Raw genomic sequence first — 19434 nt, 5'->3', positions numbered from 1 at the left:
CAGGATTTAAAGGGGTGATCAACAACTCGCAGGTTAATTGCTTTTTACTTGTTCTGTTTGAGTTTGTGGAAGTGCTGGGTGTTTTGAGGAGCTGGTCACAGTTGGTGAAAGCTGCAGCAAGTCATGCTGCATCTGGGGAAGGTGTTGGCTCTGAATGCAATATTCTGGGCAAACCATTTTCTTCCAGCCATGCAGGTTGTGGTAACATTCCCCCTTGGGCTGCAGCAGGAGATGGAGTTGCTGTAGGGGCAGCAAGTAAGCTACTCAAAGAGGGAGGATGAAGAAGGGGAGAAGTGCCTTTGATTGACAATGTAGACAAGAGTTATGGGGGACAGGCAGGAAAGTGGAGTTAAGGCCACAATCAAATCAGCCATAATCTTATTGAATGGCCAAGCAGGCTCAATGGGCCAAATAGCCTACTGTGTTCCTATTTTTTATAATCTTATGAAAAATTTGCAGAGGGTATTAAGTAAATTAGGAAATAAAAATAATATAAAGTTAAACATATAATTGTGTACAAGACTTGGTTAGACCTCGTTTGGAATGCTGTGTCCAGGTCTGATCCCTCAGTGTTACTGAGGCTTTGGAAAAGGTTCAAAGGAAGGCCATTATATTGATGGCCAGTTTGAAACACCTTAGCTAATGAGATTGATTTAAAACACTGGGTTTATGCTCTTTTTATAATAGAAGATGCAGGCAAACTGATTGAGGTCTATAAAATAACGAAGAAACTAGGTTGTGTTCACATTGACAAATTATTTCAATCAGATAGGTTAGGAACAAGGGTCACATTTGTGGGTTACACAAGTGTAGACATAGCATAGGTGTTAGGCAGAACTTCTTTCCCAGAAAATAATAAACTTACAGAACAAGTTGCTTGCTCCTCCAGAGCATGCTAATTTGCCTTAAACCTCAAAAGTAGCTAAACTAGTTTGTTGTTGGAGCAGAGATGATGTCATACAAAGGTAAGTGCAAAGGAATATAATTCATGATCAATGTTGTCTCCTGGGGTAGTTTCAATCACCTAGGTAAGTCGGAAGTTTTTTGCTTCTCCCAGGTGACTGTGTGGTTCTTAGTGGGTAGGAGTTTCTAAATTGTGATGGGTATGGCATCGTGACTTTATGGAACAGGCTAGATAAGTGTATGGACAGGCTAGCTGGTCTTTTCTTGTCTAACATACAAATATATGGATTTGAAGCAGGCGTAAGCCATTCGGCTGCTTCAGCCTGCTCTGCCATTCGGTAAGATCAAAGCTAATCTGATTGTGGTCTCAACTCTATTTTTATGCCATAAATAGCCCAGTAACCCTATAGTCTTAGGAACCAATTTTCTTCTATTCATCTACTATAACTTTGCCAAAAGTTCTATGAAACCTCCAGAAAGCACAAATAGTGCTCATACAAGCTCTTCTGGCAAAGTTACAACAAACCTTCAGGAGAACCCCTGCAGAAATTCACCCCGTGAATGTTGAATTACCTCCTTACTGAATTCATGGTACTTTTCCTGTAGCTTTTTTCCTATATTGCATATTTTCTCAAATTGCAAACAGTCTGATTCAACCTGAAACAGTGGTCAGCGAGGGAGATGGAATGGCAAGGCAAGGGTTCAAAGTTTAACTTGGAGGCCAGTGGCAATGGTTTCACTCTTTCCAATACATTACTAGAGGAAATGGTGATATAAGCAGGCTGACAGCAGACAGTGCAGCAGGCAACAAGTTGTATTTATATGGTGCCCTTAAAGTGATCAAACATCTCAAGATGCTTCACACAAGCATTATAAAGCAAAATTTGACACCAAGCCACATAAGGTGAGGTTAGGGAAGATGGCCAAAAGCTTCTTCAAAGCTTGGCTTTCAGAAATATCTTAAAAGAGGAAAGAAAGGTAGTGATGCAGAGAAGTTTAAGGAGAAAATTCCAGAGCTTAGGGCCTAGTCAGCTGAAGCTACAGCCATGGAATAATTAAAATCAGGGATACTCAAGAGGCCAGAATTAGAGCAGCATGGATATCTCAGAGTGTTGTGAAGCTGGAGGAGATTACAGAGAAAGGTGGGGAGATGGTGGTATGGCCATGGAGAGATTAGAAAACAAGGAAAAATTTTTAAATCAAGCATTGCTTAACCAGCAGCCAATGAGCTGTGAGCAGTGATGGAGAAGTAGAGCTTAGTGTCATTGATGTACATGAGAACCTGATGTCATGTCATCAAATGATGTTGCAGAAAGGCAGCATGCTGAAAAGTGAAAGGGACCAAGTTAGATCCTTGGGGGGCTCCTGAGCCAACAGTTCAGATGTGGGAAATTAAGCAACTGCTAGAGAGTCTCTGGGTGCAACTGGATAGCTAAGAGTGAGAATAATCAAAAGCAGTTGGACATAAGAACATACCATAAGAAATAACAGAAGCAGACCATATGGTCCCCTGAGCCTGCTGGATTGTTCAATACAATCATGGCTGACCTTCTGCTTCAACTCCACTTTCCCTCCCACCCCCAAATCCCCTGATTCCCTGAGATCAAAAAACTGTCTATCCCAGCCTTTCCCTAGATCCACAACCCTTTGAGAGGAGAAACTTCTCCTCACTTGTCATAAATAATACACACCTTATGCTGAGGCTGTGTCCCTTTGTTACAGATTGCCCAGCAGGGGAAACAACTCCCATTGTCTACCATGTCAAGCCCTTTCAGAATCTTGTATGTTTTAACGATATCGCATCTCATCTATCTAACCTCCAGAAAGCATAGGTCCAATTTACACAGCCTCTCATCCACTGAACCTTCACTGTACCACCTCCAATGCAAGTATATCCTTCCTTAATTGAGCACAATATTCCAGATTTGGTGGCACAAAAGCCCGACACAATTGTACAATTCCTTGTTCTTGCCTCCAATCCCCTTGCAATATAGGCCAACATTCTTTTTGCTTTCGTAATTGTTTGCTGTACCTGCATGCAAACTATGTTCCTTGTACGAGTACACCCAAGTCTTGCTTATCTATATTTACAAGTTTCGCACCTTTTAAAAAGTATCATTTTTCTATTCTTACTAGCAAAGTGAATAAACTTGCACTTCCCCACATTATTCCCCATGTGCCACCTTGTTGCCCATTCACTTAACCTGTCTATATCACTTTGCAGCTTCTTTGTGTCTTCCTCACAGCTTAGAATCCCACCTAGCTTTGTATCATCAGCAAATGCATTACTCTGCTTCTTTGTCTAAGTCATTAATATAGATTGTAAATAGTTGCGGCCTCAGCACTGATTCTTGTGGCACTCCACTAGTCACAGCTTGCCAACTTGCAAGCACCTTGTTTATCCCTACCCTCTGCTTCCTGTCCAATAACCAATCTTCCATCCATGCTAATATAATTACTCCAAACTGTGAGCCCTTATCTTGCATATCAACCTTTTGTGTGGCACCTTACAAAATGCCTTTTAGAAATCCAATTATACTACACCTTCTGGCTCCTCTCCGTCTACCCTACTAGTTACATCCCCCAAATAACTTCAATAAATTTGTCAAATGCATTTTCTGTTTCATAAAACCTTGCTGATTCTGTCTGATCATACTATGATTTTCTGAGTGCATTGTTAAGAATTCCTTAATAATAGATTCCAGCATTTTCTGAAAACTGATGCCAGGTTAACTGACCAGTAGTTTCCTGTTTTTTCTCTCCCTGCCTTCTTGAGTAGCAGTGTTACATTTTCTAACTTCCAATCTGCTAGTGCCATTCAGAAATCTAGGGAATTTTGAAAAATCATAATCACTGTATCCACTATTTCTGTAGCTGTCTCTTCTAGAACCCTGGGATGTAGGCCATCAGGTCCTGGGATTTTTCAGCTTTTAATCGCATAAGTTTCTCTCATTCATTTTTCCTGCTGACATTAATTACGTTAAGTTCCTCACTCTTATTAGCTCCTGGTTACTTTCTATTTCTGGTATGTAATTTGTGATTTCTGTTAATCTAATATTTTCTTTAAGTTCCGTAATAAGTCAGCGATGGATCTTTCTTGTTAATGTTGAACACTTTGAATCATTTCTTTAATATTTCCCATTGTTTATTTATTGCCATTCCTTTTAGTCTATTTGCCCAATCAGCCTAAGTCAGCTCTCCTCTCACCCTTATGTAATTGGCTCTAAGATTCTTCTTTTGGACTGGAATATGTCACTCTCAAAGCTTAATATGGAATAAAATTGTATTATGATCACTTTTACCAGAGGGTCTTTTACTAATTAGATTACTAATTAACCCTGCCTCATTACACATCAGATCTACAATAGCTTTTTCCCCATATGATTCCACGGTGTATTGTTCTAGGAAGTTGTCAAGAAAGCATTCTATAAACTCGTCTTCCAGCCTACCTTTGCCAAATTGATTTGTCTAGTCTATATGAAGATTAAAGTCCATAATTATTACATTGCATTTGCTAATCTCCAATTATTTCTTGTAAAATATCCATCACTATAACTACTTTTAGGGGACCTACAAGTTATGATCCCTGCTGTTCCTAATTTCCAGCCATACAGATTCTACTTTGTGATCTTCTGAGCCATGATCCTTTCCAGCTACCGTCCTTATGTCATACTTTATCAGGGCTGCTCCTACACCTTTCCCATTCTGCTTTTCTTTTCAAAGGTACACCGTGGAATAATTATTTTCCAACCTTGGGAATCTTGCACTCATGTCTCTGTAATGACGATTATATCAAACCCATTTCTTTTTATTTGTGCGCTCAACTTGTTATGAATGCATTCGAATAAAGAGCCTTTAATTTATCTTTTTTAAACCACCATACTTTACATGGAACATTTTCACTGATGTACTGTCATCATTAAACTCACTGTCCCTTTCTACCCACTCTGTTGGTCATTACCCAAATTGCTACACTGCTCTATTGCCTCAATATTTCTCTTTAGATTTCTAAATCTCCCTTCATGTGAGCATTCCACCTTTTTTAGTTTAAAACTATCCCCAGCCTTGGTTAGACAATTGCCAGGACCCTGATCCCAACCAGGTTTAAGTGTAACCCAGACCAACAGGACAGCTCCCCCTTTCCCTAGTACTGGCACAGTAACCCATGAATCAAAACTCCTTTTTTCCCATGTCATTCTTTGAGTCATGAATTTAATTATCTAATCTGCTTGATGCCATGTCAATTAGTGCATGGCACAGGTAAAAATCCTTTGAGGTTCTTCAGTTTAATGTGGACCCAAACTCCTCAAACTATCTCAAATCGAACATAATTTCCAGTTCTACCTATGTCATTGGTTGCTACATGGACAATGAAAACTGGACCTGCCCCCTCCAAATTCATTTCCTGCCATGAGGAGATGTCTGCAGCCCCAGCACTGGGCAGGCAACACAACCTTTGCAATTCCAAGTCATGGCTACAGAGAACAGTGTCTATTCCCCCTGACTATACTGTCATCTATCACTATCACATTCCTTTGCACTCCCACTACTTAAATGGGGTCCTACATCATGGTACACTGTGGTCAGTTTGCCCACCCACTCTGCAGTCCTCATTCTCTCCATACAGGTAACAAGAAGTTTATACCTACCATCCCTACCATCCATTCTTAATTAGCACATTTGTTTAGATAATATCACCAACTTTAACACCTATGTGTTCTTTTGTCCTATTTTTGTTGACATCTTTTGATGATCTGCTTCTATCACTGCTTGTTTGTCCCTACAACCACACCTCCCCCCTCCACTTCTCTCTCTCTCTCCGCTCCCCCCCACACACCTTAAACCAGCTTATATTTCAACTCTTTCTTGGACTCGAACTCAAGGTCTGTCGAAGGGTCATGAGGACTCGAAACGTCAACTCTTTTCTTCTCCGCCGATGCTGCCAGACCTGCTGAGTTTTTCCAGGTAATTCTGTTTTCGGTTTGGATTTCCAGCATCGGCAGTTTTTTTGTTTTTATCAGAAGTTTATACCTGTTGGTCAAAATCAGGGCCAAGGATCTTCTGTCACTAAATCCTGGGTGCCCATACCTGCATGACTTGCAGTGACACCCACCTTCCCATGCCCACTGACCAACTCTAAAGTTCTACTTAACCTAAGGCATATGGCTGCCTCCTGGAACAAAGTGCCCAGGTAACTCTCCCTCACTGGTGCCCCGCATTATCTGAGGCTCAAGCTCCCAGTTTTTTGAGCTGCAGACACTCACTGCAGATATGGCTGTCCGGGTTCGCAATGTTCACTACAAACTTGCACATTTTGCCGTTACAGCACATTATCTGCCCTATGTCTAACTAAGCTTAATTATTCATTTATTTGATTAGTTAATTAGTCACTAATTAAGTAAAGCAATAGCAAGTTAGTTTCCTAGCTTGGGACAATGCTCACCAGCTACTGGAGGTAAAAAAAAAAGAATTTCCACTGGCACCAAATTCCTGACTTTAGCACTCTGCTTACAAAGCATCCAGTTCCCGGTCATACACTGCTCCACATATTGTGTGGACAATGAAGGAAAAGCATTGGAGGAAGGCAGTGTAGTTGGCTGGGTCAACAGCTTCAGAAGTTGAGAAGGACAAGGAGGAAGAGTGCACTACAGATGTCAACTTTAATGAATTTAATTAGAGCCATTTAAAAGCTGTGGCAGCGGCGCAAACCTGATGTAAATATACAAATATAGAGCTGTTGGAATGATGGGCATAGATTTGGCAGGCATCAAGGACTTTGGAGAGAAAGGGAGGTTGGAAATGGGGTAGTAGTTTGCAAAATCAGAGAAATCAAAGATGATTTTTTTTAGGGGGTGAAAATCGCAGTTTTGAAAGAGAAGCATATATACCTGTGGAGAGGGAACAATTTACAATGTCAGCTTCCATGAGGATGAAGAGTGATGTCAGTTGTTGTCTACTCTACGAGTGCAAGAGGTGGGCCTTAAGAACATGGAGTCAGAGAGGGCACAAGAAGAACAGAAGCTAGAGGAAGATGTGGGATCAGAACTATGGCTGGAGAGATCTTGGAAGAAATTTGGCTTGGTGGGCAAGAGGCCAGAAGAAAGGGGGAATACATGAACATAAGGAATAAGAGGAGTAAGCCATTTGGCCCCTTGAGCCTGCTCCGCCATTCAATTAGATCATGGCTGATCTGCCTGTGTTTCATATTCCACATTCCCATTTAACCCCGATAATCTTTGATTCCCTTGCCTAACAAGAATCTATCTACCTCTGCCTTAAAAATATTCAATGAACCCGCTTCCACCACCTTCTGAGGCAGAGGGTTCCAAAGTCGCACAACCCTCAGAGAAAAAAATTCTCATCTAAAAGGACAACCCCTAATTTTAAAACAGTGCCCCCTCTCACTCTGGACTCACCCACAATGGGAAATATCCTTTCCATGTCCACCTTGCCGATACTGTTCAGGATCTTATACACTTCAATCAAGTCACCCCTCAGTCTCCTAAACTCCAGTGGAAATAAACCCAGCCTGTACAACCTTTCCTCATAAGAAAACCCACTCATTCCAGGTACCAATCTAGTAAACCTCCTCTGAACCGTCTCCAATGCATTCACATCCTTCCTTAAATGAGCGGACCAAAACCCCACACGGTATTAGAGATGTGGTCTCACCAATGCTCTGTATAACTGAAGCACAAGATCCTTACTTTTATGTTCAATTCCTCTCATAATAAAGGAAAGCATTCCATTGGCCTTCTTAATTACATGCTGTACCTGCATACTAACTTTCTGTGGCTTATATACTATAACACCTAGATCCCTCTGCATCTTGGAGCTTGGCAGGCATTCTCCATTTAAGTAATACTCTGCTTTTTTATTCCTCCTGCCAAAGTGAACAACTTCACATTTTCCTACATGATATCCATTTTCCATATCTTTGTCCACTCACTCAACTGATCTAGCGCAACCTCCTTATGTCTTCTTCACAACATACGTTCCTTCCTATCTTTGCATCATCTGAAAATTTAGCTACCATGCCATCGCTCCCCTCCTCTAAGTCATTGATGTAAATTGTAAAAAGCTGAGGCCCACCACAGGCCCCTCCAGGGCTATGGGCAAAGCGCTGGAAAATGGGGTAATCAGGTCTTTGAAGACCGGCACGGACATGATTGGCTGAATGACCTCCTTCTGAGCTGTAAATGTTTATGTGAATCTATTCATCACATCCTGCCAATCAGAAAAAGACCCATTTATGCATACACTTTGTTTTCTGCCAGCCAGCCAATCTTCTACCCATGCTAATATGTTACCCCCTAAACCATGAGCTTTTATTTTCTGCAATAACCTTTGATGTGGCACCATATGCTTTCTGGAACTCTAAGTACAGCATGTCTACAGGCTCCCTTTTATCTACAGCACATGTTACTCCTTCAAAAAACTCCAATAAATTATTAAACATGCATTCCCTTTCACAAAACCATGCTGACTCTTCCCGATTACCTTGAGTTTTTCTCAATGCCCAGCTATAACTTCCTTAATGATCGATTCTAACAACTTCCCCATGACAGATGTCAAGCTAATTGGCCTACGGTTTCCTGTTTTCTGCCTTGCTCCCTTCTTGAATAGAGGGGTTAAATTTATTACTTTCCAGGCTGAAGGAACCTGTCCAGAACCTAGGAAATTTTGGAAAATTAACACCAGTGCATCTACAACATCATTAGCCACCTCTTCTAAGACCCTAAGATGAAGTCCATCAAGACTCAGAGACTTGTCAGCCCGCAGCTCCATCAGTTGCTCAGTACCACTTCCCTAGTGACTGCAGTTTCACCAAGTTCCTCTCTCCGTTCCACCTCCTGATATACAGCTATTACTGGAATGTATTTTGTATGCTCTTTAGCGAATACAGAAGCAAAATATTTGTTCATTTCATCCATCATTTCCTTATTATCTACTATTAACTCTCCACTGTCACTCTATAGAGGACCAACACTTACTCTACTTACTTTTTTTCCTTTTTAAATACCTGTAGAAACTCTTGCTATTCATTTTACATTTCTAGCTAGCTTTCTCTCATACTCTACTTTATTTCTCCTGATTAACCTTTTGGTCATTCTCTTGCCATTCTTTACATACTGACCAATCATCTGTCCTGGCACTCGTCCTGGCATAGTTATATGCTTTTCCCTTACATTTGATGCTTTACTTAGTTCTTTAGTTAAACATGGATGGTGGGTCCTCCACTTAGAATTTTTATTTATAGTAGGAATATACCCATTCTGAATATTCTGAAATATCCCCTTAAATGTCTGCCACTGCTTCTCTATTGATCTAATCTCAATCTGGGTATCCCAGTTCTCTTCAGCTAGCTCAGCTTTCATGCCCACATAATTGCCCTTAAGTTTAAAATACTAGTCGTGGACCCAATCTTCTCTCTTTCAAACTGGATGCAAAATTTAATCATATTGTGGTCGCTGCTACCTACTAGGAGGTCATTAATTAATCCTGTAACATTACACAATACCAAGTCTAATATAACCTGCTCTCCGGTTGGTTCCAGAAAATGCTGCTCTAGGAAACTCGCTCGAAAGCATCCAAAGAACTCCTCATCCAGGCTACTACTACCAATCTGATTTTTCCAGTTTATATGTAGATTAAAATCACCCATGATTATTGCCGTCCTTTTATCACAAGCATACAATATGGCCCCAGTCTTAGTGAAGGCAACAAACATAAGCTCCTAACAATTGTTGGAAGTGAGAGAGGAGGGGACAGGCCAGAAAGGTTTAAGAAAGCAGTTATTAGTGAAGAAAAGAAATCAGGGTTACCCTTGCATTCCAGGAAGATACTGGAGTGGTTAACAGTTCTAACAAAAATGAGTTAGGCCCAATAGTGCTTGAAGTGGTCTAGCCAACTCAGGCAATGGACTAAGCAGATGTGATAGCTGCAGGAATATCATGGCCAATGGACAGCAAAAAACTTGATAGTTGGGAGCTTGCAACAGCAGCTGTAAGTGACTTGGCTTTTTTTAAAAAAAAACAGGCTTAGATACAGGAATGACTGTGGTTGGAAGGGGTTGGGGTATGCAAGTGGTGAGGAATACAAGGAAATTTTCAGAGATTGGTGAGGAATACAAGGAAATTTTCAGAGATTGCCTTGTCTGTGGTCAACACAATGTACACAGAGAGGTTGCATGAAATAGAAAAGTAAAGGTTATGGATGTGAATATGGGTAAAGAAAGAGTTTATATAGGAGAAGTTAAGGGAAGACAGTGAACTGTGAGGAGAGAACCCAAAGTGAGTGATTGAAGTTGCAAATCACTGAGAACACATGAAGAATAGACAAACGTTTTTTCTACATTTGCTGACTTTTTGATGTAGGTAAGAATTCATGTGAAAATCAAAGAAATCAGAATCTACAGAAACAGAAGAAAATGTCAAAAAAAAAACAAAGTTGGGACTAATTCTCAATTTATTGAGATCAATACCCAAAAAGTACCTAGAAATACCCTAAACAGGGAAGAGAGGTCTTCTTTTCTTCTACATATTAAAAAAAAACTTGCATTTCATAGAATTATACAGCACAGAAAGAGGCCATTTGGTCCATCAAGTCTGCTCTTTGCAACATCTACTCATTAGTTCCACTTCCCTGGCTCTTTCCCTATTATCCTGCAAACATTTCCTTTTTAAGTAGCGATCCAATTCTTTTTTGAAAGCTAGGACCAAATCCCCTTCCACCAACTTTTCAGGCAATGCATTCGAGATCATTACAACTCTCACCTCACCTGTTGCTTTGCCAATTATTTTAAATCTCTGTCCTTCTGCCAATGGCAACAGTTTTTCGCCACCTACTCTATCCCTCATAACTTTGAACACTTCTGTAACACCTCGGCCATGGCTCAGTTGGTAACACTCATCTGAGTCAGAAGATTGTGGGTTCAAGTCCCACTCTGAGACTTGAGCACAACAATCTAGGGTGACACTCCAGTACTGAGGGAAGTGCTGCACTGTCAGAGATGCGGTCTTTTGGATGAGTCATAAAACCCAAGGCCCTGTCTGTCCTCTCAGGTGGACTTCAAAGGTCCCATGCCACTATTTCGAAGAACAGCATGGAAGCTATCCCCATTGCCCTGGCTAATATTCATCACCAAAACAAATTGTCTGGTCATTATCACATTGCTTGTGTGGGAATTTGGAGTGCACAAATCTTGCTGCTTTTGCTACATTACAACACAAGTACTTCACTGGTTGCAAAGCACTTTGGGATGTCTGGTTGTTGTGAAAGAAGCTATGTAAATGCAAGTCATCTTTTTCTTTTTATTAAATCATTCCAAGCTTCACCAGTCCCTTCACATTACTGAAATCCCTCGTCTCTGATACACTCCAGTAAGTCTCCTCCAAGGGCTTGATATTCTTTCTGAAGTCAAAAACTGGACATAATACTTGGCTGAGATCTAACCAGTATCCTTAAATGTAGTTTTCCCACCTATTTTCATTATTTTTTAAATGTATTTCCATCCATTGTTTTACCTCTACCTTTTAGCCCATTTCGATTCCTTCACCCTACCCCACACCGACTAGGGCTATCTGTACCTTGCTTGTCCTGCTTTCTACCCTTAATTAGCACATTCCTTAGAGAATATCACCACCTTCAACACCTCTTTGTCCTTTTGTCTATGACACCTTTTGGCTATCTCCACCTATCACTGGCTCTCTATCCAGCTCCACCACCTTTAATCCATCTTATATTTCACCTCTTTTCTATTTTTACTTAGTTCTGTTGAGGAGTCATACGGCCTCGAAACGTTAACTGTGTTCCTCTCCGCAGATACTGCCAGACTTGCTTTATCAACTTGTTTTACCACCTTCATATATTTCTGTACATGAAACTTCAGGTCTCTCTGTTCCTGCCTCCTTTTAAAATTCCACAATTTAATTGTGCCATCTCTTATTTTTCCTACCAAACTTCATGCTTCTCTGTTTTAAATTTCATCTGTCATGAGTCTGCTCATTTTACCAGTCTGTCTACATCCTCCTGAAGTCTGCTATTCTCATTTTTAATTCATTTCCAAGCTTTGTGTCATCTGTAAAGTCTGACATTATGTCCCCATACACAATTCCAGATCATTAATATATAACAAAAGATCAATGGTTCTAAAACTGACCCTAGCGGACATCACCGTATACTTTATTCCAATCCAAAAAACAATGATTCACTACTGCTCTCTGCTTTCCGTCTGGCAGTCAATTTCATCTCCACTGCCAGTGCCCCTTTAATTTCATGGACTTCAATTATGCTAACAAATCTGTCCCTTTATCACAATCTTAGGACATCACAAAATGCTTCACAACTACTGAATTACTCCTAAGTACATTATCTATTATATGGAAAACAAGCCAATTTTATCCACAAGGTCCCACAGATATCAAATAAATGAGCAGATAATCTGATTTTAAAGATGTTAGCAGAGAGAAGAGTGTGGGTCAGGCACCTTTTTCTAATTATCCCATGGAAACTTTTGTGCAGCTTCAATTTAATAGGTCAGCCAAAATGCATCTCTGACAATACAGTACTCCCTCAGTACAGCAGTGAAGCATCCGCCTAGATTCAGTCCTCAAAACCTGTAGTGGGGTTGTCACCCACAGCCTTCTGATTCAGAGACAACTGAGCCATGGTGATAATTAACATATTCGTCCTGCTTTAACACTTGCAATGAGACATGCAGACAATAAGAGGTTGCAGGAGGAGTGGTGAAGAACACAGTTATTCCTCAGACTGTCCTGGTTGACTAAACACAGGAAAATAGCCAGGAAGCCAGATTCCACCATTTTTCCTGGGTAAAAATGCAAGACTTTTACTAAGTGAACATGCAATTGACTTCATTGTTCTATTATTCCAATACATTAAAACAGTTATCAATAGATTAGGATTGGAATTAATCTGGATCTAGTTATCTGTTCTGCCTTTACTCACGTGGAACAGTAAGATATTCTATTTTATCTCATTTGGCACTTAAAAGTTCAACTTTGTCATTTATGCCCTGTTTATACTGTCAACTGCAAACCAAAGCATTTCTATTTTCCAGTACACTCTGGTTTACAATTGACAGTATAAACTCCACACTCTGACTCGGCATTTAATTCTGAGATCTAGTATTATTGGTGGTTGCACGATTTGTTTCAGGTGCAGCAAGGATAAAGCTAAATTTGCCCACTCTATTCCTTCATAAAACATGCAAGGAAAAATAAGTCACTATGTAAAGTTTATGTAAAGGAGAAGTTTCATCATGATAAAGTACCATCCACAAGTATTGTGTATGATTAAAAAAAAAATGGTGTTTTATTTCCCAAATAAAGATATTTGGTAATGAATAGCCATTAAACGCAACAATCTGGTTTTATTTAGAGAGAGTGATCAATTGACCATTTTCCCCATTTACAGAATATTTTCTGCTAGTGTTATTTTTAACATTAATCTTCCAGCTACACCATCCCTTGCACTGCCAAGGTCATTTAAAGATTCAAAAACTTACTATTCAAGATGTTACTATTGAATCAATATAAATCATATCCAAAACCAATGGAAAGACATGGAACTGAAACTCATGGTGATATTTTAAAATGTGAAAATTTAAACACATACTTAAGTCAATATATTAATACACCATCCGTACTCTCCTACAGAGAAAAATATGCATCTCTCTCTCATACATATGATTTAAAAAAAGATTTGTTTATAGTAGGAAACATATTCTTTCAATTATCTGGCTGTTATTTTATTTAAGCCAAAAGAAAATGTATTCTGTACCAAAAGCAGGTGTTTTTATAACTGGCAAATTGGTGTTTGGGTAGAGCTATCAATGCACTTGGTATGGCTGACCTAACAGTAATTGCCTTTACACACATGCCCTTGCCAAATAAATAACATCTACAACCAAACAAATTTGATCCAACGCCTGTCTGGTCAATTTGAATATGGTGCTGCAAAGGGTGAACAAAATATTGTCATCACTTTAACTAAAGAAAATAAATTCCAAATATCTTCTAAATTCTTTTGAAAAATGTCTCTGGATTCTTTTCACATCAGTGTCAATTTTATAAGCCTCTACAATCATACTCTCACAAACACTGTAATGAGTGTCATCACTTCTCTGATTTCTCTAAGCAGCACTGCAAAATGATGCAATAATACTGCATGGAAAATATTAGAATTCAACTACCGTTTTCACATGTATATTGTGAACAGTCTTACAACTAAGCATACAAAATACTGCATAACATACACACAATATAAGTCAAAAGTTTAAAGTTGCACATAAAGAGCATTTTTTTCTATTTTTAATCTTTTTCCCCCTATGTCTTCCAAGGCAATGCACCATTTCTGGCCAAGATGATAACCAAATGAATTTCTTCCATGCCACTCAAATCAACCACAGTGCTATGACATGGCAGGTGATATGTGCCAAACGGACCAAATCCATGAGGGAAACTTGGTCTTGCTATCACAATGGTTTTGCAATTTGTATTTATTATGAGAGGTGTGTACTGAATTCAGAAGTAATAAGTCCACCAATGACCTTTAGACATTTAAAAAATTTGAATTAAAATATTTATTAACAAAATAAAAGATTTTAAGCAAATATGTAAGACTACAATTGCTACTATAATAATTCCTAAAATTCCTAACTAACCCGACTACCAGTTACGCTCCATTTAAAGCAATGGTCCACAAATAGATTTTAGATTTAAAACAAACTTGGCAAGTTAACACAATACCCTGGACAGTGGAATTCCAAATGGCTTTTCCCCAGCTTCTGTTTCGTTAGACTCCAGACTTATGCACAAATGCTACAGGCTTCATTAAGGCTATTTTACACACTTCTGTTAGGTCTTATATGGCCTTCTGACACTTAGGCTGAGGTTTTCCGGCCCTGTCGCGGGCAGGACTCACCACAGAGCCCCAGCCAGAAGTCCACTAACTTGCTGAGTGACCGGATGATCCAGGTGGTGGGTGGGTGCAGAAAATCCCACTCATAACCTTTAATTCTTCTTTATATATGTTTCTCTCTTTTTAATGTATAAAGTCTATTGTTCCATATGTCTTTGAAACTGTATCTTCCTCATAACATAAAATCTTTCATGGTGTCAATTTTGCCAGTAACCTTTGGGAAAAATAAACACATTCTTGCCTTGCTTATCTGGCTAGTTGTAAACAGACTAAGATCCCTTTGAAATCTAAATATCCATTAATTTATCTAAAAATGCAAATTCCCTTCACACCTTATATGTTAAGCCAGCATCCATGTTTACTCATTAGCATGTCAAGCACTTAGCTTGTTTTGATAAATTAAACTTGCAGTCTACTTGACAACAAATGTAATTAAACCACAGATAGACAGGCCCAACTATACTTGCCCCCATAAACCTATTTCACAACAAACCTGAAAAAATTATGAAAATGATTATACTTTCATGACACACAGGATGGAACATGAGACCGGACCAAGTGGCTCACCCTTCAATTTTCTGTCCCTGACCTCTGCTTTACAAACTTCTTTCATCTCTGTCCCTTCCGCCCTGCTACTCTTCCTTCTCCATCTCCCCTTCACCTTCCAAGTAAAAGCTAATTTTCTGAAAATTAGCCTGAGTTCTAATGTAGGCTTAATATTAAAACATTAACCCGTATTTCTCCTTACATATGTTTCTAGCATTATTTTTTGTTTCATTTATTCAATATTGTGTTTTTTTCTCTTAAGAACATTTATGCTAATCAAGTTGATTAAGGAAGTTAATGACTGCCCTCAGCATTTTTCTAAAAATCACGACTTCCCTGGCCTCACTGCCTTCATACAATATTTTCTGTGTGATATGATATCAGAATAGGTCCACTTCACATTAGAACATAAATAGGAGCCAGAGGAGGCCATTTGGCCCTTCAAGCCTGCTCCACCATTCAATAAGATCATATCTGATTTTCCATCTCAACTCCACCTTCCCACATTATCCCCATATCCCTTAATTGCCATGGTACCCAAAAATCTATCAACCTATGTCTTAAATATATTCAACAGCCGAGTCTCTACAGCTCTCTAGAATAGTAAATTCCAAAAATCAGCTACTACTTAAGTGAAGAAACTTCTCCTTATCTCAAGCTAAATAATCAACCACTTATTCTGAGATTGTGGCCATGTGTTCTAGATTCCCCAACAAGGAAAAACATTTTCTCAGCATCTGTCCTGTCAAGCCCCTGAAGGATTTTACAAGTTTCAATTAAATCAACGCTCATTTTTCTAAAGTGCAGTGAAGATAAGCCTAGTCTACTCAATCCCTCCTCGTAGGACAATGCCTTCATCTCAGGAACCAGTCTTGTTTGTCCTTAGGTAAGACCAAATTGCACACACTACTCCAGGTATGACCTCACTAATACCCTGTGCAAATGTAGTAAAACTTCTTTATTCTTAAAGTAATCCTTTTATAACGAAAGCTAACATAGCATTTGGCTACCTAATTGCTTGCTGTACCTGCTTGTTAACTTTTTATGATTCATGTACAAGGCCCCTATGAATGCACACATTTCCCAGTCTCCCAGCATTCTAAACTATTCTTCTCATCTTCAAATTAAGATTGTCAGTTACTTTCAATTCATGTAGAGCAAGGATGCACAAGAGTCATGCAGCATTGTAAGGCTGTGTCAATCAACGTATCTTTCTGCTGCTGACCCTTGTTTGAGAGGTCTATGGTTTGCATAATTTAAAATCGTCTCCATTTTATTTGCAGCCTGTTGCTGCAATCAGAGAAATAAACTGAAAAATTATACAGCTCATATATTCCACAATAACTAGTGGCAATTAATCTGAGGCTTTGCATATACTGTATTGCCCTTTACTCAAAACTGAGCTAAATAGGTGTCAAATCACAAGGATTGTTTTTGTTTTTGTATGTGTACTCGTTATTTAATTTTACCCTTTTCTGATTTAGAGACAAATAAAGTAAGGATGATCATAAATGTATCAATATGCAGTAATTGGAATAGCTGTAATCTCAATCACTGGTCAAAAGAAGAGCTCATACAGTCCTGTACCACAAGATACTAGCTATCAAGATGAGACGATTTAGCAAATGCCTGCAACTTAAGGTAATTATTCATGTGGCCATGGCAAACTAAACTTCCAGTGGGGTATGTATGAAGGACAGACACAGCAATATAAATACAAAACAGGCATCAGGTCTGAGAAAAGTCAGGCTTTTTTCAGAAAAAGTTCTCAACATAAAAACTTAGCATGAACTTTAAATGAATTAATTTCATTGACAGTCTTCAAGACTTGTAATTTAAGGATGCAGTTTTCACTTCAAAGAATATTTTGGACTTTTAATTTGAATGTTGACAAACAACATCTGTGTAATCACAGGTCAAAGACAAAACTATCAGTAAATTAATACACTATTAAACACGTGAGAGAAATGGGGTCTTCGCTGCCTGCATACTGCCTCCTGTAGTAATTATTTTCAAATTCCATGTTATGTTTCCTTCGATTTTGCAGAAACAAACTTTTTTTAAAAAGACTTAATCTGTGAAATTCAGTAAAGGTTTGCAAGGCTTGTCTGAATTGTGTCAGTTGTCATCTAGGCATGCACAGTACTATAATTTACTTTCACATTTGGGAGGCTTAAAAATCCATCGGTACACAGTAATTATAAAACTGTAAACTGCACATCGGGCTGTATTCTTGCAGACAGCACCGAGCCTACCAAAGGCCCTGAATTAAGATGCTGTAATGTTTTACTTCTGTCAGCAGAGGCAGAGGAATCCAGGAATTCTCGCATCTTGGACCTTACATTCGGGGGAGGGGGAGGGGGAGGGGGGCACAGCTACTAGCTGACAGGAGTCCAGAAAACACTTTAAAAACCTGAGAAAATGTTTTCGTCAAATGGTAAAACTTGCAAACTACGTTCGCTCTCCAATCACACCAGATCCACTGGATTGCAACCTACCAGCGCGCAGATGGAGAAAGGGTTGGATTAAAAATACTCATATACAAGTCTAAGACGTGCTGCTGCTTCGTCATGGTCATGGACACTTTGTGATTGCCAGGAGGGCAGCATGCAGTTGGAGCTGCAGTGGTCCCTTCTCACAAACAACAACAACGACACCCCCCTCCCCCAATCTCTTCCTCCTGGTTCGGGTACACAGAGCAGACAAGCGATCCGCTGTCCAGCCCGAGTACAAACCAAACTAGACCCATCTCTAAACTGCTGGGCAGACCAAGTCTGATCCGTTTATTAGCAATAAAAAGCAGTCCCCGAGAGAAACCGTGCTGCAAATGTCCACTCACTTGACAATAACTTTTATTAATAACACTGATCGGTTTATTTTTCCTGCACAATCCGGATCGAGTGCGAGCCCTGAAACTCGGCAGGGAGCCGGATCAGCGGCTCCCTATTATCGCCCCCCTCCCCTCCTCTCCCGGCCCGAGAGGGACACATTGTCCGCCTGCCTGCCTCCGCCTGTCTGACCGGGGTCACAGGGGCCGGGACTCCCCGGAGACCCGGGGATTCGGGGCGCTCAGCCGCACAGCGGGGCCTCCGCTCACGGGAGGTGAGGGGGCCCGGGGCCCGACCTCATCACTAACATCCCCGGCCGCAGCTCCGGTAAGAGCCGTGCCCGACACTCGCTCTTGGAGTCACCGAGTGGGAGCAACGCCCCCTCACCGCCCCCCCCCCCCACCAAACAAAATAATACAACGGCCGCCCTCAGCCTGCTCTCCGGGCCTGTGCTTCTCACCGGTTTAAAGGCCTCCCTCCTCCTCCTCCTCCTCCCGCAGGCGCTACCGCTTCGGCTACGGTTCCCTTACTCCTCGTCTCTCCGCTCCGCCGCGCAGCCCCGCTCTCCGACTCCCATCTCCGGCACCGACACTCGTCCGCGTCACCGACACCGGGTGCACGTGCGTGCGCACGCTCACTCGCGCGCGTTGTCCAGCGTCGCGCGAATGCGCTGCGGCCGTGCTTGTTCCAACAAACGGAGCCAGTGTCGGGGCAAAGCTCCCAGAGCAAGCAAGCTTTAATATAGTGGAGCTTTAACACTGCTGAAGGCCAAACTGGCTTCGCAGAGGGCTTGGTGTACCAGCCAGCAGGATACCCAGGTCGAAATCCAAACAGAAAAGGGCAGAAGAACGGCAGGCCATTCATTGGGTGAAGGTGGTCAAGTCCGGACCAGCTTTGGAACTATTGTTCAACCCTCACAGTTGTCCAGTCTCGAAGCTTTGCAGTCAAGGTGGTGATGCCGGCAGCTGTCCATCAAACCCAACGATTTTACTTAGACCCTTGGTTTCTTCACTGCTATCAGGCGTTGCCACTCACTGGTGTGGTCTCAAGTCTTGAGGGCACAATAAAATCATCCCCCGAGGACCATGCAATTATCAGTATTAATGGAGATGAGATAGATGAGAACCTCGTTGAAGAGGTGCACTTGCTCTGCGATTTTGTTTTATTCTTTCACAAGATGTGGGCATCACTGGCTAGGCCAGCATTTATTGCT

The 19434-nt window shown here is 40.7% G+C and overlaps 1 protein-coding gene across 1 annotated transcript in view; it reads right to left on the bottom strand.

The window, feature by feature from the left end:
- LOC121278672 (NEDD4-like E3 ubiquitin-protein ligase WWP1) overlaps positions 1-18912 on the bottom strand; it is a 197276-nt gene extending 178364 nt beyond the window's left edge. Inside the window, exon 1 of the mRNA XM_041188993.1 lies at positions 18682-18912. The gene's annotated coding sequence lies outside the window, so the exon portion shown is untranslated. The remainder of the gene's footprint in view (positions 1-18681) is intronic.
- Between the last annotated feature and the right edge of the window lie 522 nt (positions 18913-19434).

The sequence above is a fragment of the Carcharodon carcharias genome, chromosome 6 (assembly GCF_017639515.1).
Source record: "Carcharodon carcharias isolate sCarCar2 chromosome 6, sCarCar2.pri, whole genome shotgun sequence".
NCBI classification, from domain to species: Eukaryota; Metazoa; Chordata; class Chondrichthyes; order Lamniformes; family Lamnidae; genus Carcharodon; species Carcharodon carcharias.
Note: the sequence above shows the minus strand (reverse complement) of the source record. Positions and strands in the feature narration are given on the sequence as shown.